We start from the raw sequence: 27,935 nt of genomic DNA, 5'->3' as shown, positions 1-27,935 counted from the left end.
TTAGGACTGTATCCACTGAATTCCTACTTGAACCAAAGTTTAGCCATGCTTATCTAGAGTGGACAACCTAGGATATTTGTACCATAGGCTCCTCCTTATAGCACACTCACTTTTGGAGGCTACCAAGATCTGCTCCCAAGGGGCATGACTTCCCAAGGGACTGTTGCCTCTACTAAGGACCGCGAGAATGTAGGATGTCTTCACGGGCATGGGTGACCCCTTGAGCCAATGGATAGAAAGGATTTTGGCCACTAAAATGCAATTTTTAGTAAGGGTATTCCCTTCGGCAAGTGAATGATAAAATTTCACAGAAGGTCTCCTAGCCCCGAGAATCGGGGTTTGACGCACCGCAGGGGTACTGGAGGAGAGCTATCACGCAGCAATACTGCCGACACATCTTTCACCTTAATCAAATTTTATATAGTGGCTAGAATGTTGACCTAGCTTTGGCCCATTATTGCTCTGAGGTCGTCCCCTGGCATACCCAATATCGAGTATCTGGGTCCAAGGCAGGCCTCCTATAGAAGTTACATGGATTTCTCTTACACCCAAGATCCACGAATGGCAAGGGGAGAGGATATGTCCAATGCAACTCCTAGGGATCTAACACCGTAGACACGCCAAGAAGAAAAGAAAAAGGTTCTTCTTAAGCACCAAATAAAATGTTATCTAATCTAGGAAATCCACACACATAGTTTTGAAAGACACACAAAGTCTTCAACAACATCCTGCAAACAAAGCATTAGTATTTTATGATCATGTCTTTACCCAACGATTGCCACATGCTGCAAATAGACCATCAGTAACAAAAAATCACCTAATCTATGTTCTAGAGAGGGATAGGAACTTGAAATGCAGATTTTGATTGGTGCACGTGCTTAGTGTGAACTTGGGTGTGCTCCAATAGAGCAGATGGCTCCTCGGAAGGCTAAAATGGCTCTAAACACCCCCAAGTGCACCCAAACAGTGCAAACTACATCAATGATGTAGTTGGGACCTAGTTGGGTGTAGTTGGTAGTTTTAGGGCGTAGTTGGGAAGTCAGGTGCAGGTGGTGGGGAAATGGGTGCCTAGTCAAGACCCAAAACTACAATTTTCAAAGCTACACTCCCAAGTGCGCCCAAACAATATAGACTGCATCAATGATGTAGATGGGGCCCAAATGGGTGCAGTTGGTAAGTTGGAAATAGAAAAATGAGATTTTAGTGGTTTCTAGGCTTCTAAAACTACTCCTAGGGGTCCCAAGTGCGCCCTAACAGAGCAGAGTGCGCCCTAGGACAGCAAGCTAATAGAATGCATGAAACAACAACATATAAGCATTTTAATGGACCCCCTAATTAATATAGGTGTGAAAAGGAAGAGCAGATAGTCATTATACCCTTCCAAGTGAGCTCCTTACTTGCACCTACAAGCACAAAACAAGAAAACCCAAGTTAGATATGCATGTTCACGTCGAGTTCACCAAATGTAGGACCAAAAAATGGGTTAAAAGCATAACATACTATGAGCAAATCAAAAAACTCAATAATCATATGTTAGCACCCACTAGTCTACCATGAAAGCCAAACTAATCAAAAGAAAGCAAACATAATTAAAAAATCCCTTTTCCATTTGTAGCTCCCATGTCCTTCTTTCTTCTCCAAATGATTGTAGCTCCAATTTTCCTATAGTGCACACAATATTGAAGCAAAGAGCCTATGATAGGGATAAAGCCATGAGAACAATTGAACTGTGATTTTATGTGAGAGAAAAATGCAAAATGCAAAGAAGTAGAGACTCAAAGATTTGGATTTTCAAAACTTCAGCATTCAGATTCCAGCACCCAAAATGAGAGAAAGAGTGTTCATTTTATAATCAACACTCAAAGTGAGGGCATTGGATTTGTCACCCATATATGTGAGATGTGGCAAGAGATTCCTATGATGCATATGATAGAATATGCCAATTGTGAGATTCTATGACACATGCAAGTCAAACTTGGCTAAATGTGAAAGAGAATCTATGACGTGTCATAAGACACCTCAACCCACTTAAAGCCAAGAATCTATGACAAAGAAGCCAAATAGAGACATGCGTAAGAGTTAATAATATTTGATTATGACAAATATCAGCCAAGTGTCAAATGAGAATCCACGAGGTGTCATATCCAAGTGTCATGATGATGCAATATTTTATGGAATATTTGAATTAAAAATCCTCTTATTCCACAAAATAAGAATTAGTAGAAAAAAGGAATTAATGATGGAAAATGGAACTTGGGAAATTAAGAATTTCCATGGTTTGTAGATTATGAATCAATTAATTAATAAAATTAGTTAATTGAGAATGATAATTAGGAAGAATAATTAGAAGGAATAATAGAATTAAATTATGGGTTATTTAATCCTACAGAGAGAATTAGTAAATGATTGGCCAAATTGATTAAATGAATGTGACCATATCCTTTGATGAAAATGTAATGATGATGGATATGGAATAAGATGATGATTAGTACATCAAATCCATGATCAAATTGATTGATTGAAGTTGATAACATGCCAAGGAAACATGACATGAATTGGTTGATATGTAACATTTAACCGACATTGTAAATGCTATAGGATTGAAATTGATTGATAAGGTTTGATCATAATAACGTCAATGAACATTGTCAATGTTATTAAAATGGTTGATGATGTCATGATTTAACATTGAAAGCCTCAACAATGTCAAAGATTGGATGACATGAATGATAGTTTGACCTAGCACTAAGAGCCATGACAGTACTAAGGTCAGATTGATAAGATTGATAGGTTGATAGGTCTCCAAGGCACTGAAAGCCACAAAAATACCTAGGAGTCAGACAAATGATGATTTATTTGGGATGTTTGATATGTTTCAGGTTTATTAGGACTGATTTTGAGTGATTTCGGGTTGATTTCAAGTGATTTCAAGTTGATTTGATATGATTTTGAGTTGATTTGATATGATTCTGAGTTGACATGAAATTGATGTGAAAGAGGATACAAATGAAAAAATATGGTAAATGATGATTGATTTGGAATGTTTGATATGGTTTGGGTTGATTAGGACTGATTTTGAGTGATTCTGAGTTGATTTGGGGTGATTTTGAGTTGATTTGATATGGTTTCAAGTTGATATGAAATTGATGTGAAAGAGGATAGAAATGACCAAATATGGTCAATCTGGCCAAAAGATCAAAGTTATTAGAATGAGAAAATGGGACAAATTAGTATGAAGAAGTGATGAAGTCGTAGATGCAAACAATTTTTGAGCGTCTACAATTCCAATCAATACTATCAACAATTCTCACTGAAAATAATTCTTACAGACATCCTTCCTACTACCATGGAAACCCTATAAACCTCACTAAAGCATTTAATTAATTCATTAAATTAAAAGAAATAGCGAATTGACATACAACTTGATTTAATTACATTCAATTGAACAAGCTTTGCTCATACAATTTCAAAATAACTAGGTAATAAAAATGGAGACAATATTCAACAAGAACAAGTATGGGGACAGTTTATCTTTTGTATTAATTTCCTTTGAAAATTATATACAATTAAAACTAAACTTAGAATGACTCAGGATAAAACATCAAAATGCTTCAATATTAATGTATTCTCATATATTTGTAGAGAAAAACATCATAACATTTACATCAAGAAATTGGACTAAACAAACTTAGTAAAAACTAAAGGTATGTAATAACTTGGACCCTTTCTCTAGCCTTGAAATCTCACTTATATAGTGTGAGATGCAACAAGCTTTAGGCATAGAGAATTGATAGTTGTCCTTTAAATAATTTTTTTTTACAATTGCTACTATCACAAGAGACAAAATTTTGTGCAACAGAAAAAACTTTACATCATAATATTCCTTATGGTTGACTTATTTTATGATACACTTTCAAATACTATAAATTCCATGATTGGCCTTTTTATTATTTTGAATCCTCAGAATATGTAGCCATCAAGTTTGTCAATGATGTGTCTAGCTTTGATCTCTGCAAGGTCACTTCAACTTGAGGCTCTACACTTTCATCATCATGAACTATTAAAAGAACAATTATTTATGAATCCTAAGTTGCCAAATTAGTAGTTGGGACCATCATACTTTCTACTTGGGCCAATTGTTCTTCTTTGTCTTCTTATGCATGCATTGATGTGGAATCTATTTGGTCTTCATCAAGGTCCACATCCCCTCCTATTTCCATTTTTTTGGATGGACAAAATCACCCATGCATTTGTTGAAGACTGTGTCATCATGCCAATCAAAGTTCAAGATTTCTTGTTTCTTTTTAACCACCCAATCCCCTAATTCATTTATTTCAACAAATTCCTTTCTAAGGGAATTGTAAAATAGTTTCTATTTAACAAATTTTTCCTTTGTCCTTGTGAAGGGCACATGTCCTTCTTCATTACTAACTTCATTTATTATTTTGCACAATAAATCATTTAATTCTTTTCCCCACTCCTTTTTCTCTTTTATTACATTAATCTTTTTCAGTTCTTGGTGAAAGAGATCAAATTCTTGCCTAAATATATTGAGAAACAAATTATTATTCTTTTTTACACTGCCTCCTTCTTATTTTGAAAATCAGATCTAGATTAGTAGTTACATCAGAGGTTTTTTTCTATGGATAAGTCAAAAATAGAAATGCATAAATGGGTGATACCCTTATCTCTTCCATCCCATTTACTTATCATAGGTTTGAAAGTCCCGTCAACATCTTTGATTTATCTCCAAATATCCAATATATTCACTAATTGTTCATAGAATGCTAGCTAATCAATCTTATCTACTAGATGTAAAATTGCTTTTCTAAGATTTTCTCTATACTGGTAAGTTAAGTCATCATGCAAGGCCCTTAGCTTATCCTTTTCTTTCTCCAACTACTCATCCGTATAAAATTATGGCCTTTGTGGAGTATCATGGATCTTAATGAAGGGAATGGATCTAGAAGATTCCATTGATCAGTGAGGATAAGTTATTTGTGCCCTAGTGGATTGTCCCATCACTTTATTCTCAAGTTCATTTTTTAAAAAAACTTCTTTATTATATAAAGCTTAAAGCTTATCATATCTATCCTGCAATTCTAACTTTTCCTTTGAGTCTCTTTTAGTAGTAGCTAAAGTAAAATGAGTTGTTCCAACACCCAAATGTGCAACTTCTACATTAGTAGTTTCTTCTAGTCTCTTCACAATCAGGTTGCCTATTAATCCAATATCATTAGGCTATGAAGAGCTAGTCCTAGATCCTTTCCTCAATGCCAAATAACTATTGCAACCTAGTCCTCACTAAAATTGGTACCTTTTATTTCTTTCTTCCCTTGATCATCTAAACTCATCTTGTCTGTTACACAATATAAAGCTAAAGCATCTTTTGTATCCCAATTGGATAGCAATAAAACAGCAGATGCATTTACCATTTGTCTCACCTATTCTAGGGTCATGCTTTGGAATTATTTCATCATTTCTTCCTTTACCTAATTTTTCCCATTTTCATCCACCATTCTTGGATGTTGTTCTTTAACCTTATTACACCTTTCCTCAAACTTTCCCATGTTTTCTCTCTAGGAAAATTGGTAGAAGGCTCTAGTTTTAATAAAATTGTCATCACATATGAACTCATCACTAGCCTATTCAATTAAAAGATCTAGATCCTTTCCTCTGTAATCTACCACCGTTAACTCTAAGCTTGGCATTGGAGGTTCAAGTAGATTTCCATCTTCTAATTCAACCTACATAATGAATATTCCTCCTTGGGATGCTAACTGCTCCATCTGCTCCTTGCTGAGCCATTCATTTCCTATCTATAATGGGGACTATGTAGGTGAATATTCCTCAATGGGAGGTATCTGTTCCCTTACTATTTTCTACCTCTTGGGCAAGGGCTCATTAGGTCTTTCTTCTTGGAAAATACTAGGTAACCCTACTATCTATTTTACTTTATCCATAGTGGCCCTTTTATTATGAATCACATTATAGCTAGGTCTCTTCTAGACAACCAATTCCCTTATTTCTACTATAGGAGTAAATTCCAATCTCCTCATGACCTCTCTGGATTTTCCAAGAAAATAATTAATACAAAAATTATTTCTTTTCATTCATGGTCTCCATGATTGCAAGAAAAGTAATCATGAGTTTATTTATTCCATCTGCCTCTATTTTTGGATCATCTAGAGGCTTGTAACCGTTATCATAATAGTGAATAAATTATAGAACTCTAGGAAAAACTCCCCATTATTCTTTCTTAATCTCTTGATCTTGCCAATATAACTCTTTTGTTATTATATCCTCAAGGAAATAAGGTTCATATTTTTTGGAACCAACTTTAGCCTTTAATCTAAAGATATCAAAAAATCCCTCATAATCACAAAAATAGGAATGAGACATACTCATCTTTTACTAATCCAAGAATTTAAACAAAAATGACCATCCACCTTTTGTAATAATGAAATGGTGGGCTATAGTACAAGTGGGGAAAATTGAACCTCTATTTCTTTTGACCAAATATGTTTCCTCCAATCATCTTAGCTGCCACATTATCTTAGCTATCCCAAATTTCAAAGGCACTTGGTAGGGCAATACATGGGAAGTCCCTTGGAAACCATAAACCCTAAAAACTATTGAAACAAGGTATGGTATGATATCAACCCAATTATGTGATACCTTGAAATTAGATGGATTATCCATTGGTCTGATAAAATTCATTAATGCCCTAGGAATTTTGGGATTATCCATTAATAGGAGGCTTCTTAATTTAGAATCAAAATATTGATCAAACCTAACAAAACTGGCCTTTTCTGCATCCCCATTCATATATGCACTCCATAACTAGACTAGCAGAGCCTTTACTTCATGCTCTCTATTCAAAGCCATCTCCTTTCCAAAATATGTCACCCCTTTAAACAAGAACTTATGCATCAATAATGAATAATGGCCAACAACCTTTTCCACCTTGCCTTTGGAAATTCCAATTAGCCCCATATAGATTTCTTCTACTGTATAAGATGCAAAATCAAAAATAATATCCACACCAAAAGAAGAAATATGAGCCATCATATACACAAATTTAATTGGCATAAAACTCTGCTCATCTTAGCCAAAAACACTACATAAAAGTCATATATATTTTTAGGGCTCTACAAGTGAAAATTTATTTCTAAATAGGCTCCTTTGTAGATATTGTGACCAATGGTAGATTCCCAATTGAGGCCAAATGTGCCCTCAGTGCACCTTGCCTGACTTTATCCTTCTTTAATGAGTATTCCTTTTCTAGTCCTAGCAAGTCAATTGGTATATGGTAACCTAAAAAGGGTTCCAAATCAAAAACCTTTCTAATTTCTTCAGTGCTTATCAATCATTCCCCATCCAATCTTCTTATTACTCTAGTTGTAGGTTCATGGTTTTGGACAATGGCAATGAGTAGGTCAACATTGATGAATACACCAAGGACCACTAGCTTTCCTAAATCAAAATTCCAAATGTTTCCATGGGTAGCAAACAAATTTCTCTCTAAAAACCACTTCCTAAAAAGAAAAAGCCCTTACTTGGTAGTAGTAGCATCCCTAATCCAATTTACTCTATCATATAAACCATCTACAATCATGAGCATAGGGTTTATAGAAAAAAACTTCTTCAGCTGGGCAGACTCATTTGTAGACTCACGCAATAATTCAAGCAAGTCATCATGTATGTTTCTGTTTGCATAATCTACATGTCCTGATAATACTTTCTTTGGAGACATGATGGATAAATTTTGTAGAAAACTAGAAAACTTCAATGTATATGGTGAATTGAGAAACTTACTTGTCTCTTCACTACTCTTTCTCTACAATTCTACAACAAATTGTGAATAATGGAAATTATTTTGTGCTCTAATTAGATAAGGCACAATTCTTGAATAGAGAAGAAATGGTAAAATCTTTCCAATATACTATGTTTCTAGTTTGCATGGGGAACCTTCAATCTTCATAAATGAATTGCAAGGAAAAAATAGGGTGGCATCACATTCTATTTTTAAAGCACATTGTTGATTCCAAAAAAATTGATGATCCAAGAAAAAAATTGTGGATGACTCATTTTCCACTTGCTAGGTTGGTAGTCAACCCAATAAAACCTCTTTGTGTAAGCCTTTCCTTCCACTACTAGCAACTTGATCTGGACCCATTGACACTCGTGGACATGTGTCACATTCTCACTTTGTTGTTGTGCATAAACATTGAGCAATTTCTACATGCAACATAGTGACCATCATTGATTCTTCCCTGATCTAAAAATGTGTATTTTAGAAGAGCTTTAATGCAACTATGGTGGCTCCTTTTGTTTTCCCTTTGGTCATGAAATCACTACCACTAAATATTGAGCAATTTCTTATAGCAACTTGGTGCCCACCATCAATGTATCTTTGATCTAACAGCATACAAACAACATGTGTCCTACTTCTAAGATTGAATCCATGCATCTCATGACATGACATCATTTTGACATGCTAGTAAGACCTTCTAAACCTTTGGAACTACTTTTTAAAATTGAATTCCACCATGTTTTATTTTTACAAGAAGGTTCTATGTCATCACTGGTGTAAACCAAGGATTTTCTGGTCATGACATAGTGACCACCATATTCTTTGAAGGAATCCATCGATATGAAATGCACATATTCCCCTTGTTATTACTATATTCAATGGTCCTAACATTCCATAATGATTACGTGACTCACTGCTGATAAACAATTTTATGGCGCCCGTCTTATGTGTTAATCGCATGATTTTTCACTTTTATGGGAAGGTGGTATGTCATTACAAGCCAAAAAGATGAATTTTCTAGTTGTGACATAGTGACCATCATGATTCTATAGAAAAGCATCATCATGAAGAGGAAAAAAACAAATTCTTATTTTGGTTCCTTGTTTACTGTGCTTGACACATCTAACAACCCACAAAACTGGCAGAGCTCATTTATGATAGGAAAGATCTTGGCACCATATTATAATTTTGCAGGAGGTCACCATGTTGTTATTGGTGAAACCCTCCCATTTTCTAGATGCAACATAGGAACCACAATTGATTTAGGAGGATCCAATGACTCGAGTGAAACATATTAAAATTATATTAAATATCAGTTGGGTCCTCTGTGTAACATCACATTTGGTCACTATGTCGCATGAGATAAAGTGACCAAAAAATTTCATCGTGATATAGCGACCACCTTAGATCTTAAAAAAATCTAACGGTGCTAGATTTTTAAGGGAATTATGGCATCAAAAAAAAACTTAAAAGGTCCCCGCAAATTATAACTTTTTTATTTTTGAATGATTTTCTCCCACTCAATTAAGAGCTGACAATCTCATGACCTAAATGACTCAATTAGGGCACAAATTTTATCTAGAATAGGGTTCTTCCTTAGGGTTAACCAATATTTGATAAGACAAAACTATAATTGGTACACAAAACTAGTAATTCATGGCAAGATATGTTCATGAAGGCATAGGGAAGAAAACATGACCAATAGTGGCTCTATCTAGGAAATATGAATATGCAAGATTTATATCAGGGCTCAGAGTCCATGGGAGAAGTAGACCATAAACTTGACCCTAAATCTTACATGAGAACTACTGAGAGAGTGACAACACCAAAAAAGGAATACGCAAGAATTATACAAAAGATACAAAGGATATACAAAATGTACAAAAATCTTAAAACTACTATTCATTGAAGAAACAAGTATTTTAGCAAAAATACCTCATCAAGAACTATCCATGTACTGGAAATTCAAGAATATTACCTAATAGATCCTTCAAAATATAATAGTCCTCTCCCCGTGTTGCTTCAATTAGATAGGGACCTAACCATATAGGATAAAATTTACCATGTTATCCCTTATCCTCAATCCTAGCCTTCCACATGAGGACACAATCTTCAATTTCAAATTTCTTATTTACTATTTTTCTATCATAGAGTGCTTTTACCTACAGGTATAATTTTTGATTTTTGAGAGGTGCTTCTTTTTGGTCTCAATTTGGTGTAGAGCACCTAATCAAAATGCTTGTTTTATTCAATGTAATAAGGCCTTAGTATTGATGAAGAAATCTCCTTTAGGCCATCCACCTATGTAATGGATACAAGACCCCAAGGTGTTAATATGAACATGGGCATCAATTGGTCCAAAAGGTGGAATTTTGTTTTTTTTAATGTTTTCTAGGTTTTTTTAGGTTTTTTCAGCCTTATAACAACATTTAGGAGTGATTGGAATTGGTTTAGGAAGGAAATTGGTTAAAATGTCAAAAGGTGCAAAAATTGCAAACGTTGCATTAACAACTTTTTGCAACAAATTGACAACTTTTTCAAAAACCATTCCCAATGGATAAAACTACCATGGAGTGGTTCTACCTACCTATTAAAGGCCTATAAAGGCTCTAAGAATCCAATGGATGATTTATAGTATGGTACTTGCTCTTGAAATTAATAAAATTTGTTGTTTTTGGGTTATTCAGACTGGTTTTTTCGTACAGTATGACTTGAAAGGACTAGAGAATGAAAATTTTTACACTAATTAGATATTAAAATTTACTTGTGAATTTTTGGCCTTCATTTCAAGTTTTTATCAATCAGGAGACTCAAGTTATCAATTTTTCTTGGTTGTTACCCTATGATACCCTTAAAACAAGGGTTTCGATAAACAAATGGCCCTAACTTGAAACTCCACCAATGGATTTGGTTCCAAATTTGTATGGAGAAAGTTAGGGAAAAATACTTTGATATTCAAAAAGCTTGGAAGCAGGAGGTTTCAGCAAACATTTTAGGAGCAAGCCCTAGGTCTAATATTTCCCATGTATAAGATCTTATTTGTTTAAATTTGATGAATTAGTGTGAAGGAAGGAAGTTCAGACTTGGTGTGAAGATAAAGCATCTTTACCTGGGTTATAATAACACTCTAAAGTTGGAGGTTTGATCCATGAACCCATATCTTGGCCATTTCCTTGTAGACCAAGCCTAAAATTACTAATTAGGCCTAAGTGCATGGTTGGGGTTAAGACATGCTGGAGTGGAGTCAAGTTTTCAAACTTTGGAGTTTTTTAGTACTTTGAAAAGGGTGTTTGAAACTATACTTTTTCTACTAGGTCCTTTGCAAATGTTTTGAGTTATTGGTGAAAAATAGTGATAAGAGACCTAATGGGCTACCAGGTCTGTTACAGTAGTTTGTGTTGTGGGTTGTTAGCAATAGCTTTAATCATTTTTTTCCCTTGTTTGGGTCATATTGAAGTTGTCTTAAACTATTCCTGGTGTTGGGAAGACTCGAAACTTCAAAATCCCACTTTTTGCTACTTTGGGTGGAATAGGCCTTGGTTGAACCAAGTAAGGAGTGGTTGGTTAAATCTTGCTTGGAGATTTGAATTATAAATTGTAGAAGAGTTGTGAGAACAAATTTTTTTCCATCTAATAGTGAGTCAAGCCTTGAATAGCCTTTTTGGAGTTTGGAGGATAGGGGTTGAAGGTAGATTGAACTTGTTTCCTACTGCTCACTCTACATCAAGTGGTATCAGAGCCACTTTAATTTGTTGAGATACAATGTCTCGTGGAGGAGAAGAACCTAAGAGGGAGATCCCCTTGAGGATCACCAATGTGGTGTTAGTGAAACTAGTCAAAGAGCAGATGGCTGAAAGTAGAATGGTCTAGGAAGAGAATAGGACTATGAAGAGGGAATTGGATAGACTCAAGAACAAAATGAGGAGAGGGAGTGATGATGAATTAGAACCTAAGGATATAGTGAGGAATGAAGAATAAGAGAGTATTCCTTTAGATCAGAGGCCTTTCCTTGTAATCAGGTAAGACATTAGTCCTTTAAATGCCCTGAAAAGAACAAGCAAGGGGATAAGAGAATCCCATTAACATAAGAGGAGGATACTCAAAATATCACTTCTTATCAATAAGCCACTTCAAGGCCTACACTTCAAAATCATTGTGAATCCTTGATGATGCAAAGAACCTTGATTAAAGCCCATGCATCTGCAGAACCACTACAGAGGAAAACATTGTTCAAAACATTATGCAAAGTAAACAAAAAGGTCTACAAAGTTATAGTGGATTCCAAATCCTCAGATAATGTGGCCACTAGGGAAATGGTAGAAAAATTGAAACTAATTACAAGTCCTCACCCTTATCCCTACTAGGTGTCATGGTTAACAAAATATAAACAAAACCTCATTAATGAGCAATTATGGGTAGAATTCAAGATAGGAGAGTATCATGATAAAGTTTTATGTGATATGATAGAGATGGATACATGCCATTTGCTTCTTGGGAGGCCATGGAAATATGATGTGTGCACAAAACATGATGGTAAAAGAAACATCTACACCATAACCAAGGATGGGATTGAGAAAACCATGCCACCTTTTCCTGATGATGGAAGCCCGGTTACAAATGGGGTAATGTTAGTAGGAGAAAAAGAATTCATGAGAGTCACCAAGGAGAAGGATACACCCTATTATGCATTGATTGTTAGACCTCAAAAACATCCCACTAATCTACCAAAAGATCCAACCAAGGTTATCAATGTTGGGCCTAAGGAGGTATGGGATTTGTTAGAGAAATACAAGGGAATAGTTGTAGGTAGCCAACTAGAGACTTTGCCTCCTGAAAGAGATATTAGTCATTGCATAGACTTCTTCCTAGGGGCTACTCTTCAAAATAAGGCAACCTATAAGATGATCCCAAATTAGAATGAAGAGATAGCAAGACAAATTGAAGATGAATTAGCCAAGGGGTTTATTAGAAAAGGTATAAGCCCATGTGTAGTCCCAACAGTCCTAGCTCCTAAAAAATATGGTACTTGGAGGTTGTGTATGGATTGAAGAGAAATCAATAGGATCACCATTAGATATAGGTTTCCTATGCTAAAAATAGAGGATCTTTTGGAATATTTGGGGGAAGGCAAGCATCTATTAAAAGGTGGACTCCAAGAGTGGATACCATCAAATTTGGATCAGGGGTGGAGATGAATAAAAAACAACATTTAAGACATCAGAAGGATGGTATGAATGGCTTGTGATGCCTTTTGGGTTGTCTAATGCACCTAGCAACTTTATGAGGCTAATGAATGAAGTCTTAAAGCCCTTCTTGAACAAGTTTTTTGTTGTGTATTTAGATGACATTTTGATATTCAGCAAGGACATGGATGAACACCTAAGGCACCTTGATTTGGTTTTGAATAGGCTTCATGAAGAGAAATTGATGATAAATTCTGAGAAGTGTTCTTTTTTGTAGGCTAAATTGATCTTTTTGGGATTTTTCATATCAGGAGGAGAGCTAAAGATGGATCCTTCCAAAATTGAAGCCATCCTTAATTGGCCACTACCCACCACTCCTTCAGAGGTAAGAAGATTTCATTGTATGTGTAGTTTGTATAGAAAATTTATAAGGAACTTCAATAGTGTGTGCACTCCAATGATAGATACCATAAAGGGAGGAAAGAATGTGTTTTTTCTTTGACCAAGGAGACTAATGACTCATTTGAATTCTTGTAAAGGAAAATTGAAAACCAACCTATTTTAGTACTCCTTGAATTTTATAAATTGTTCACAATCGAGTGTAATACAAGCAACAAGGCAATTGGAGGTGTTTTGAGTCAGGAGGGTAGGCCTATGGCCTATTTTAGTGAAAAGCTTAATGAGGCCAAACAAGAATACTCAACCTATGATCTTAAACTCTATGCTATGGTGTAGTCCCTTAGAAAATGGAGACACTACTTATTGCCTAAGGAATTTGTTGTATATATTGATACTCATGCACTGAGTTTCTTGAATAGGTAGGAAAAGTTTTATCATAGGCATATGAAACAAATTGAATTTCTACAAGCTTACACCTTTACTATTAAACATAAAATGGGAGAAACTAATAAAGTTGCTAATGCACTTAGTAGGAGGAACTTGACCATTCAGGAAGTTTAGTTGGAAAGCATTGGAATTCATGCCATGAAAGACATGTATAAGAAAGATGAAAACTTTAAGGAGGCTTATCAAGTTTGAAAATCCATGGGTGAAAGGTACCACATTAAATTTGATGAGTATATCTTGCAAGAAGGTTTTTTGTTTAAAGGGAGTCAACTTTGTATTCCCAAGGGATCCATTAGCAAGAATATCATAAAAGAAAAGCATTTTGGTAGTTTAGTAGGGAATTTTGGGGTGGATAAAACTTTGGAGCAGGTTAGAAGATTTTATTATCATCCAAGGTTGCAAACTGATGTTAGGAGATATGTTGAGGAGTGTCTAATTTTTCAACAAGAAAAAGGAGGCTCATCAAATGTAGGGCTTTACACCCCACTTTCAATACCTCAAAGGCCTTGGGATTTAGTGAGTATGGACTTTATTGTTGGTCTTCCAAGAACCAAATTAGGTTATGACAATATTTTTGTAGTTTTGGACAGGGTTTCAAAAATGGCTCATTTCATGGCTTGCAAAACCACTCATGATGCCTCCCATATAGTAGGTTTGTTCTTCAAGGAATTTTTTAGGCTTCATGGTCTACCATTGTATATTATATCTAATAGGGACTCTAAGTTTTTGGGGCATTTTTTGTTGAAATTGTTGAGAAAACTAGGCACCAACTTGTGTTTTTCATCTGCCTATCACCCTCAATCTGATGGGCAGCTTGAGGTAGTCAATAGGTCATTGGGGAACATGCTAAGGTGTCTTTCTAAGCAACACAATGCTTCCTGGGATTTTGTTTTACCCCAGGTAGAATTTTTCTTCAATGATTCTATAAATAGAAGTACTAGCCTAACCCCTTTTCAAATTGTTTATGGCACTCACCCTAGGGGTACCTTGGAACGTACGAAAGCCAAGGAGATGGCAAGAAGAAGTGCATATGCTAAGGACTTTGTAGAGGTCATGAGAGAAGTGCACCAATAGGTACAAGGTAGATTGCAAGACACCTCCACTAAGTACAAACAACAGGTAGATAAAAGAAGAAGAGAACTACAGTTTAAGGTGGGGGATATGGTAATGATCCATCTCAATAAGGTCATGCTTCCAAAGAAATTTCATAACAAACTAAAAATGAAGAAGACTGGTCCCTTTAAAATAGTGAAGAAATGTGGCAATAATGCCTATCAAGTTGATTTACCAAACGATATGAATCTATCACCTATTTTCAATGTCTTTGACCTATATGGTTTGAAGGGTGCTACCGTAGATGATGTGGATGTAGATACTCTTATAGATCTCAAGGAAGAATTGAAGAATGCCATCCCACCAAAGCCTAAACCCATTATGGAAGCCATACTAGATAAACGGATTAGTAAGAAGTCCAGGAGGAAGACTTATTATGAATACCTTGTACAATGGAAAGGACAAACAACAACAGATGTAGCATGGATGATAAAGAAAGATCTCAAGGAACATGGTTTTGATCCTTCACTTCACAAAACTCTAGAGACTAGAGTTTATTTTACAGAAGGGAGAATGGTGCAGAGAACCTAATTAAAATTCTTCTTTTATTAAATGTAGTAAGGACTTAGGATTGATGAAGAAATCTCCTTTAGGCCATCCACCTATGTAATGGATACAAGACCCCAAGGAGTTAGTATGAACCTGGGCATCAATTGGTCCAAAAGGTGTAAGTTCGGGTTTTTTAATGTTTTCTAGATTGGTTTATGTGTTTTTAGCCATAGAACAACATTTAGGAGTGACTATAATTTGTTTAGGAAGGAAATTGGTTAAAATGTCAAAAAATGCAAAAATTGCAAAAGTTGTGTCAGCAACTTTTTGCAACAAATTGACAACTTTCTCAAAAACCACTACTAATGGCTAAAACTAAAATGGGGTGGTTCTACCCACCTAATAAGGGCCTATAAAGGCTCTAAGAATCTAATGGATGAGATATAGTATTGTACTTTCTTTTGAAATTAATAAAATCTATTATTTCTAGGTTATTCAGACTAGTTTTTCCATACAGGACAACCTGAAAGGACTAGAGAATGAAACATTTTGTAGTGATTAGATAGTACTATTTATTTTTAAAGTTTTGGTGTCAGTTTAAAGCTTTTTTCAATCAAGGGACTCAAGTTATCAATTTTTCTTGGTTTCTGCCCTATGAAACCCTCAAAACAAGTGTTTTGATAAACAAATGGCCCTAACTTGAAACTCCACCACTAGATTTGGTTCCAAATTTGTATAGATCAAGTTAGGGAAAGGTGATTTGATATTCCAAAAGCTTGGAATGAGGAGGTTTCAATAGACATTTTTAGGAGCAAGCCCGAGGTCTAATATTTCCTATGTATTAGACCTTATTTGATGAAATTTGATGAATTAGTGTGAAGGAAGGAAGTTGGGACTTGTTGTGAACACAAAGAATATTTATTTGTGTTAGAAGAACACTCTTAAGTTGGTGGTTTGAGCCATGGACCCATAGCTTGGCCATTTCCTTGTAGAACAAGCCTAAAATTGCTAATTAGGCCTAAGTGCATGGTTGGGGTTAAGGCATGCTAGAGTGGAGTTAGGTTTTCAAAATTTGAAGTCTTTTAGTAAATTAAAAAGGGCGTTTGAAACTATACTTTTTTTGCTAGGTTCTTTCCAAATGTTTTGAGTTATTGGTGAACAATAGTGATAGAAGACCTAATGGACTACTAGGTTTCTTATAGCAGTTTGTATTGTGGGTTGTCAGTAGTAGTTCTAATCATTTTTTTTCCTTGTTTGGGTCATTTTGAAGTTTCCTTAAACTATTCTTGGTGTTGGGAAGACTTGTAACATCAAAATCCCACTTTTTTCTACCTTGGGTGGAATAGGCCTATGTTGAACCAAGTAGGGAGTAGTTGGTTAAGTCTTGCTTGGAGAGTTGAATTATAAACTTGTAGAAGAGTTGTGAGAACGAAATTTTTTCCATATAATAGTGAGTCAAGCCTTGCATAGCCTTTTTTGATTTTGGAGGATAGAAGTTGAAGGTAGATTGTACTTGCTTCCTACTACTCACTCTGCATCACAATTAGCCCAACTAACTCATCCGACCTCTCTTGCATATCATTAATGCATCTTCATCATACATTTGAACATAATTATATAGTCCCACTAAATTATTTTGAGGAATTCTTTCCTAGATTCCATACACCATGTCAAAAGGTGCTACACCTGTGGCTTTTGTCATAGTCCCCTTGTCAGCCCATATTGCTAGTTGCAATTTAGAATACTAGGCCTTCTTGTTGTCATCCAAGGTTCCTTTTATTACTTTCAAAAATATTATTTTGTGTGGATTCATCTTGTCCATTCCCTTTTGGATGATGGGGAGAAGATGTTGATCTTGTTATCCCATACTTATCACAAAACTTTATAAATTCCTCAGATCTTAAAAAAATTGCATTATCTATCACAATTTTCTATGGGCAACCAAATCTTGAAATGATGTTATTGAGAAGAAAATTGTTAACAACCTTACTAGTTGCATTTCTTGTTGGAATTGCCTCCACTGATTTTGTGAAGTAATCAGTAGCAACCAAGATCCATGAATAACTAGTGCTAGACTTAGGAGAAAATTCACCTTTAAAATCCATCCCTCATTACTGGAAGGGTGCTTGAACTTCTACTGGCTTTAGTGGAGTGTTACCTAAAAAATTTAGTTTATCTACAAATCTTTGATAGGCATCACACGTTCTGACCATTATTTGAGCATCTTTGAAAAGGGAAGGCCACTAGAATCCAACTCTCATTATTTTGTGTGCAATGGTTTTGGCCATATAATGTCCTCCACAAACTCCAACATGCATCTCTTTTAGTATCTCCTTTGATTTCTCTTGATCAACACAATTTAGTAGCACTCATTCAAAGTTTCTCTACCATAAGTTATTCTCAACAATGATATATCTGATGGCTTGTAACTCTGTGCTTCTTTTCTTATTTTTAGTCAAATGGGAAGAAGCTTCCATAAGCTATAGACAATGTATAATATTAACATACCATTCACAATGTTTCATATCACATAGATATGATGTCAGGTCATCCATTACCAAATTTATTTGACTAGCATCCAGGTTGAACTAAGCCATAAGCTTAGCTAACTCTTTACCTCTTACTAGTTTTGTGATCTAAATTTCAATGTTAAATTCTTGGATCCTGTTGCTCCATCTATATCTTCTACCTAATAGCTCTTGTTGAAAAAATATGTCCTTAACAACTGCACTAGGTATAAATTCAATAACAATGGCACCTACCAAATAGCACCTAAAGGCCTTAATAGCTCTTACCAAGAAATAATCTTGTTTCTCATTTATTTCATATTTTAGTTCAGTGAGCCATAAGGATTTGCTAAAGAATGCAATTGGCTTCTCATATCCTTCCTTTTTCTTTTGTAATAAGACTACAACTATAGTATGAAAGGATGCAAAAGAGAATATGTGCATGGGCTTAGAGTAATCTAGGGTTCTAAGGACTAGAGCATTCTTTATGGTAGTTTTAATATCTTGGAGGGCCTATGAAAGTGCACCATCCCAATTAATAGTAGCTCCCTTCTTAAGCATTTTAGAAATAGGTCTACTAAATTTTGCAAAATTTATAACAAACCTCCATAGAAAACTAACTTGCACAAAAAAGGATTGTATTCCCTTCACGTTCATTGGTTCAGTCACCTTGTCAATGACTTCCATTCTCTTAGTATCTATCTTTACTCCATCCTTTGACATTATATGTCCCAATAGTCTGCCTTCAGTCACCCCAAATGTATACTTCTTTGGGTTTAAGGATAGTCCATATTCCAAGGCTTTAATGAAAATCTTTTCCAAGTGTCTACAATGGTCTTTAGCCTTCTTGGAATAAGCTATAAGGTCATCTTTATATTCTACCATAAAATTATTGATGTAATCATGGAAGGCTACATCCATAGCTTGTTGAAAAGTTGCACCAACATTAATCAACCCAAATGGCATTCTAACATACACATATGTACCCCATGGAGTTGTAAAAGCTATTTTAAATTGATCATTCTCTTTCACAAGTACTTTATTGTATCCTAAGAATCCATCCATAATAGACATCAACTTAGAACTAATTACCTATTGCAACATAGCCTCCATGTTTGGCAACCCATAATTATCCTTTAGGGAAGTAATATTTAGGTTTTTGAAGTCTACACATAGTCTTATGTCTCTATTCTTTTTTCTAATAGGCACTAGGTTTGAAACCCTAGTAGAATGCCTAATTGGTTTAATTATCTCTCCATCCCTTAGCTTCATCAATTCTTCCAAAATTTTAGGGGTTAAGGTGGGATTTATAGGTATTTGCTTCTATTTAAAGGGTTTAACATTATCTTTGAGTGGAATAACATTCTGGAATAGATCTTCTCTATAGGTCTTATGATCATCATAAGACCATGAAAAGGCATGTCTATTTTTTCTTAACAAGTCAATCAAAGGTTTTCTAATTTTAGCTAGCAAGCTTTGACCAATATAGACTTTCTTTGGAGCCTTAGTAGTTTCTAGGCTTATCTCTTCAAGTTCTTGAGGTTTATGATCTCTAATTCCATAACTCACCCTATCTTGGTTGTCAAAAATGGTTTCTATAATAACCAACCCTTTAGGTACTTTATTAGTCTTCAACTATATGATCTCTAGATGAAAAACTATTTCCTTACCATCTATGGTTTTAATTAGATCACTACAGTCTAACTCTTGACCATGATATTTGTCTTCACTTAGCATGAAATTAAAAATATCTTTATCATCCTTAAACACTTGCCAATGGTCAATATTATCTAGTATTGAAGGCCTATTCTGAACCTCAACCTATGAAATTCCTATAAATGACATGTCCTTGGGCTTGATTTCTACATTTTCCAATAGGTTAGACATTTTGTTTTCATTTCTATCCTCCAATAGATACTAAATGTATCAAAAAATTCAATCTAATCCCAAACGAAATCTCTATACTATTTCAACCTTTTTTTTTTTGAAGCATAAATTTCTTTTATTTGTGAAATAACCAATTTAGAACCACCTATGACATGTAACCTTTTAATTCCATGATGATTTGCAACTTTCAATCCTAGTAAAAGAGCCTCATACTAGCCTATGTTGTTGGTACAAGAAAATTTTAAGTTAAATGAGTATCTAAAAGTATTCTTTTCAGGAGAAAAACACAAACTACTCTTGCCCCTAAACCTTCTTTGGAGTTGGCCCCATCAATATACATGGTCCACAAAATTGGTGAATACATACAACATTCAACTTCATGCTCAATCATAGCAAGAAATTTCTCAACTTTGTGAATAATTAGTTCTGCCCTAAATGCATTGATACCATTGTCTAAGAAACAACTATAATCCTTGTTAATTGCTTCCCAAAAATGTGATTGACCCTTGGCTCTCTATCTACTTTAATAGCCTTATCTCCTATGTGAAAAGTTGCATAAGAAAAATCACATTGTAGGCTACCTCCCATAGTAGCACTCCATTTTCTAGAGAGCAACATTCCATAATGTGGAGGAATATCAACTACAAGGACTGACATAGTCAATTCCACCACAAGGTATGCAACTAGATTAAATGGTAATTGCATTGATAGTACCTATGATTGGCACTTCCCTAGTATCCATACCTATATACCTACCTTGCTTTGTATCTACTTTCAATCTTAAAGTTTTCATTACTTTGAAGGGCATGATGGTATTAGAGGCTCCTAAGTCTATCATGCAATTTTTCTTGTTTTTTCCTTTTATGATTAGACTGAGAAAGAATGGGTCAATATCTTCTATATAGGCTACTGATGAATCATCCAAAAACATTTGAGGAATTTGGGATATAATACCACTATCTTCTACCACCATTGGGGTTTACTAAATGACACTTTGCTAAAAAATATTTCTATTATTTCCTATCCCACCCAACCATGATAGGGCTTTAGTCTTATGCTTGTCAATGCTAAATAATTCAGACAAAGGTACTTTCACAGTTATCTATGACAACATAGAAATCATATCAATAGGCTTAGACATAGTGGGCTTTACAATAATACCTAGAATAGAAGTATTTTGAATAGTGGGCACTATCACTTGCTTGACATTATCAAACCCTAACTTCTTGTCTTGCACAGTTGCTTTTACTATCTCATTTATTTGGAATTGAAGTTTCTTGTTGGATTCCCACTTCTTGGTCTTGTTGTCTTTAACCTTAACTATCTCTACATTGATCTTCTTATTGTCATCCTTCATTTTATGTGTAATGTCCTTTATGAATATACTAGAAGGTTTTGTAGCATCAGTATTAACTATTTTGTTTCTCAAATTGTAATTGCTATGAGCTTGGAAAATCATTTCTGTAGTGATTCTATCAATCTCCTCTTTAGAAGGAATTCTTAAGTTTACATGGCCAACTTCAGAAGCTATAACACATACCTAGTCTTCATAATAACCTTCATCCTTTAAAAAAACTTAGTAATGATGTAATAGGTAGGAAATTCTCTGATTTGCAATATCATTTTTAGGTTCTTCCAAATCAAAATCTACACAGTCATCACACAAGCTCACCATATTATAGCTTACATCATCATGGCTTTTTTCTTCTTCTTCCTTTTCATTTTGTGCATTTTGATCTAAAGTAAATGAATAAGCAATCACACAATAGTCTGAAGAGTGAGGTGATTGACATATGATGCACCATGGTACATCATTATTCATATTAATAGAACTCCTTTACAGAGGATCTAGTATACCCTTATCTTTCACATTTTGGGTCTGGTTAGGAATTGGTTTACCATCTTTCCACTGACTAGTATAAGGGTAATTTTGCATCTTGGGTTGTCTATTGAAATAATCGTTATTCACTGGGGCCTTCTCACCAACATTAGGTTTCTGTGTGTTGGAAATTTTTGAGTTCATCTTTTTCAATAAATCCAACACTTGACCTATTGTGGGTTCTTCAGGCTTCTTTCCTACAGGATTTTTATCAACTTCCCTTTTATTGTTCTTTGGATTAAATAGCTTTGGGTCATCTCTCCTCCCAAGCTTATCATATTCCTTTCTATTATTTTCAATGTTTACTATAATCTTATAAGCATCTCTCAAAGTCTTAGGATCTTTATCCCTCAACTGATAGCCCATATTGCTGTCAAAAGCATTAAAATATGTTTTAAGATAGACATCCTCATTCAATCTAATAACTAAAAATAATTTGTACATTCCCTTTTGAAACCTTACATTGAAATAAAATGTACATTTATTAGGGTTTGTCTTGATATTAATGAAATCATTCAACATAAATCCAACATTAGTATTGTCTCCATATTGTACTTTAATTATTTTTTCTAAATCTCTACATGATCTAATGTTGTCATTAGGAAATCTTCTAAAGCAATCCCTTGCATCCTCAATTAATAAATGGAGAAAAAATTACATTACTATATCATCATGTTCAACTTCAAAATCATTTAGCATATCTATGAAAATTCCAAAGTGCTCTTCACCAGTAACAACATTATTTCCAAAGAACTTAACAACTTTGTCTCTTAGGTCAAATGATAGAGGGTGTGGAGAACTAGAAATACTTAAGAATGAAATTTGTTTATATTTTTCTATGTAAATGAGTTTCTTCTAAAAGCCAGCAATATTTGATGTGCTTAATAGTAGATGATGAAGTAGGGATAAACTAAGACATAACTTGATTAAAATTCATGGTGCACAAGTAGGTATAAAAGTTTTATTTTGGGTTGACAAGTTAGGCCATGAAGCTGAGGAAGAATTGGATTCGATGAAAAGAAATTTTCTTCTAGTTTTTGTTTCTTGAGCTTCATTTTCAACCTTTTCAAGATCCTTCTCCTTCCTAGCCTTTTCCAAATCTAAGTCTAGTTTAGACATGGGAAGATTTGAGGGCTTATTTGGTATAGCTTGAGGTTGATTAATATGGATTCCTATTGCCTTACCTTTTCCTTTATCTGTCTTCTTGATAGTAGGTTCTACATGATCTATTTGTATAGGATTGTAGGGTTGGATCTATGTTATGATAGGTTTCTTCCTTTGAAGCTATCTATATCTCCAAAGACATCAGTATGAAGGAAAAAAGTCCTATCTTCTAACTTCTTATTTTTCTCCTTTAAGGAAACCATCCTTCTAAGCAAGCTATCTCTTCCAAAAATGGCATTTAGGGTGGCTTGCTCTCTTTCCTTCTCTAAATAAGCATGATTAGCTTCTCCTTCTACAACCTGTTTGTTTAAAACATTTATTTTTGAGTATACTTATTTTGGATCTGTAGAAGTGGCCTCCTAATCAGTAGGATCATCTAGATTTATAAGGTCTATTTCCATATATGGAATTGCTCTAAGATTAAAAGGATTTTCCATTGCACTATTATATCCCAACCTATGGTTCATTTCATTTATCACATCTAGCATATGGAATGCATCTTCCATTGGATAGATATTCTTGTCTTGATAAGTTGTTTCATCTTCTAATGGAGTACTAAATACTCCTCCTAAGAATCTAGTGGTTTCAGATTCAAAGCTCAATGAAGAAAATTCTCTCCCTACCACTGGTTGATATTGAGAGTTTACTAAGGTACTACCCCTATGTTTCCAAGTGGGATTTACATCTATTTTCCTATGGTTCTAGTTCTTTCTACCACCTTGGGTTAGATTAGTACACAATGGTATATTAGGATTGGCTCTTGTGTAGGCTCGTGTATTATTCCTCTTATTAGCCATTTTTACTACTTATCAACTAAGCACTAGCTTCAAAACCTTAACTAATTCACCATCCTATTCCAGGGAAAATATAACAATAAAATAGCTTTTGAATTTATGGGAAGGACAAAAGATAATATGAAAATATCTGACAAACAGAGGAACCAAGCACAAAGAACATAAGACTACAACTCTTGCTTGATAGATAAGACACTTGATAGGGGTTGTATATGTCAGTGTACACATGTGGCACTAGAGTTTTTATTCCTTTATAAATTCTCAAGATTCATCACTAAAAAATTCCATTATAGCCACGAGCAGTACTAAAAGATCTGATAAACACATATACACCAAGACCAAAGAAATTTTAGTACTCCTTGCAAATAAGTGTGTTAAGAAACTCCCCAGTAGAGTCACTAGTTTGTTGGTTTTTTTAACTATTAAGAAATAAAATACTCAATATCAAGATAATAAAGAATAAAATAACCTAAGGATCAACTACTTCCCATAAATAGTTAACTATTCTTCAAATCTAAACCCAACTTCAACCAAATCATAAAAGATTTTCTAATCTTTAGGCTCTGCAAAACCAAGGTGGGTGTACTTGAGGGATGGAAGATTTTCAAAATGATATTACATGCATATTTAATTCATTCCATGAAATTTCACAACAATACACATCCTTATAGCAGATTTCATCATAGTTCTCCTTAGATTTACAAATAATTCTAGGCAATAGCAGCTAACTAAAACACGAAGATTAAATGTAAACAAGTGCTAACCAACATTGACATTTTTCAAACTGTAAAGTAAAATTGATTTCAAATTTAAGCTTGATACTTGTTCACAATCTTTCCATATGCAAACTGAATCAATAGAACAATTTCTTATCCATTGGGATTGAGAGTCCATTCAACTTCTAGATCTAATTGACTACATTACAATCAATACTATCAGCAATTCTCACTAAAAATCATTCTTATAGACATCCTTCCTACTACCATGGAAACCTTGTCAACCTCATTGAAGCATTTAATTCATTGAATTAAAAGCAATAGTGAATTGACATACAACTTGATTTAATTGCATTCAATTGAACAAGCTTTGCTCATTAAATTTTAAAATGACTAGGTAATAAAAATGGAGACATGATTTAACAAGAACAAGAATGGGGATAGTTCATCTTTTATATTAATTTCCTTTGAAAATTATTTACAATTGTTACTAAATTCAGAATGGCTTAGGAAAAAACATCAAGATCCTTCAAGATTAATGTGTTTTCATATCTTTCTAGAGAAAAACATCATAAATTTTATGCCAAGAAATTGGATGGAAAACAATTAGTCAAAACTAAAACTATGTAATAACTCAAACCCATTCTCTAGCCTTGGAATCTCACTTCTACAGTGTGAGATGCAAAAACCTTCAAGCATAGAGAATTGATAGTTGTCCTCTAAATACAAGATTTTTTAAAAATTATTACTATCATAAGAGACAAAATTTTGTGCAATAGAAAAAAATTTACATCATAATATTCCTTTCGGTGGACTTATTTTCTATTACACTTTCAAATACTATAAATTCCATGATTGGCCTTTTTATTAATCTGAATCCTCAGAATATGTAGTCATCAAGTTTGTCAATGATGTGTTTGGCTCTAATCTTTGTAAGGTCACCTCAACTTGAGGCTCTACACTTTCATCTTCATGAACTGTTAAAGCAATAGTTATTTTTGAATCCTCAATTGCCAAATCAGTAGTTGGGACCACTGTGCTTTCTACTTAGACCGGTTCTTCTTCTTTATCTTCTTGTGCATTAGTTATGTGTCATATTTTTGGTCTTCATTAGGGTCCAAATCACCTCCTTCTATTTCTATTTTTTTTGGATGCATAGAATCATCCATCAATTTTTTGAGGACTGTGTCATCAAGCCAATCAAAGTTTAAGATTTCTAGTTCTTTTTTAACCACCCAATCCCCTAATTCATTTATTTAAAGAAATTCCTTTCTAAGGGAATTGTAAAATAGTTGCACTTTAACAACTTCTTCATTTGTCCTAGCCCATAGCACATGTCCTTCTTCATTACTGACTTTATTTATTCTTTTGCATAATAAATCATTTAATTATTTTCCCCACTCCTTTTTCTCTTTTATTACATCGATCTTTTTGAGTGTTTGGGGAAAGAGATCAAATTTCTCACCTAAATATTTTGAGAAACAAATTATTATTCTTTTTAGCACTGCCTCCTTATTTTCAAAATTTAGATAGATTACAAGTTATATCAAAGGTTTTTTCTATTTATTTACAAGAAAAAGTCAATAACTGAAATGCATAAATGGGTGATATCCTTATCTCTTCCATCACATTTACATATTATTGGTTTCAAATTCTCCTAAACATCTTTTATTTCTCTCCACATATCCAATATATTTACTAATTGTTCATAGAATTCTGGTCAATCAATCTTATCTACTAGATATAAAATTTATTTTCTAAGTTTTTCTCTATATTGGTAAGTTAAGTTATCTTGCATGGCCCTCAACTTGTCCTTTTCTTCCTCCACCTCCTTAGTAGTATAAAATTATATCCTCTCTGGAGTATCAGGGATCTTAGTAAAGAGAGTTGATCTAGAAGATTCCACTAATGGGCAAGGATAAGTGATTTGTGGCCCAGTGGATTGTCCCATCACTTTATTCTCTAGTTCAATTCTTTTCTAAACTTGTTTATTATATGCAGCCAAGAGTTTCTCATATCTATCCTCCTATTCTAACTTTTTCCTTTTGGTCTCTTTTAGTAGTGGCTAAAGTAAAATGAGTTATTCCAACACCCAAATGTACAGCTTCTACATTAGTAGTTTCTTCTACTTTCTTCACAAGCAGGTTACCTATTAATCTAGTATCATCAGGCTATGAAGATTTAGTCCTAGTTCCTTTCCTCAATGACCAAATAACTAAATTTGGCACCTTTTATTTCTTTCTTCCCTTGATCATCTAAACTCATCTTGTCTACCACAAAATTAAAAGCTAAACCATCTACTATATCCCAAATGGATAGCAATAAAACACCATATGACTTTACCATTTGTCTCACCTCTTCAAGGGTCATGCTTTGGAATTCTTTCATCAGTTCTTCCTTTACCCAATTTTGGACATTTTCATCCTCCATTCTTGGATGATCTACTTTTAGCTTATTACACTTTTCCTCAAACTTTCCCATGTTTTCTCTCTAGGAAAGTTGGTATAAGGCTCTAGTTTCAATAAAAATTTCATCAGATATGAACTCATGACTAGCCTATTCAATTATAGGATCTAGCTCCTTTCCTTTGTCATCTGCCACTGTTAACTCTAAGCTTGACATTGGAGGTTCCTATAGATTTCCCTCTTTTGATTCAGCCTGTGTAATGAATATTCACCCTTGGGACCCTAACTACTCTATCTTCTCCTTGGTGAGTTGTTCATATCCTAACAGTAATGGGGACTATGTAGATGAATATTTCTCAATGGGACGTATCTATCCCCTTATTATTTTCTTCCTTTTGGGAAAGGGCTCATCAGGTTTTTCTTATGGGACAACACTAGTTGGCCTTACTATATGTTTTCCTTTATCCATAGTGGCCTTTTTATTTTGAATCAAATTATAGCCAAGTCTCTTCTAGTAAACCAACTGGCATGTTCCTACTGTAGGAGTAAATGCCAATATCCTCATGACCTCTCTATCTTTTTTAGGAAAATAATTAATAAAAAATTGTTTCTTTTCATTTATGGTTTCCATGATTACAAGAAAAGTAATCATGAGTTTATTTATTCTATCTGCCTCTATTTTTACATCATCTAGAGGCTTGTAATCTTTATCAAAATAGTGAATAGATTCTAAAACTCTAGAAAAAAACTCTTCATTTTTCTTTCTTAATCTCCTACTCTTACAAAGAGAATTCATTCCTTATTATATCCTTAGGGAAATAAGGTTCATGTTTTATGGAACCAACTTTAGCCTTTAATCTAAAGATATTGAAAAAATCCCTCATAAGCACAAAAGCAGGGATGAGATACAACCATCTTACACTGATCTAAGAATTTATACAGAAATAACCATCCACCTTTTGTAATAATGAAATGGTGGACTATAATACAAGTGGGGAAGATTGAACCTCTATTTCTTCTAACTAAACATGTTTCCTCCAATTCTCCTTGTTGCCACAATATCTAAACTATCCTTACTTCCAAAGGCACCTTGCTGGGAAATTTACATGGGGAGTCCCTTGGAAACCATAAATCCT

The sequence above is a fragment of the Cupressus sempervirens genome, chromosome 11 (genome assembly GCF_028749045.1).
Source record: "Cupressus sempervirens isolate cs-2001-9-10 chromosome 11, ASM2874904v1, whole genome shotgun sequence".
In the NCBI taxonomy this organism is placed as follows: domain Eukaryota; kingdom Viridiplantae; phylum Streptophyta; class Pinopsida; order Cupressales; family Cupressaceae; genus Cupressus; species Cupressus sempervirens.
The sequence above is the reverse complement of the archived record's forward strand: the minus strand, read 5'-3'. Positions refer to the sequence as shown.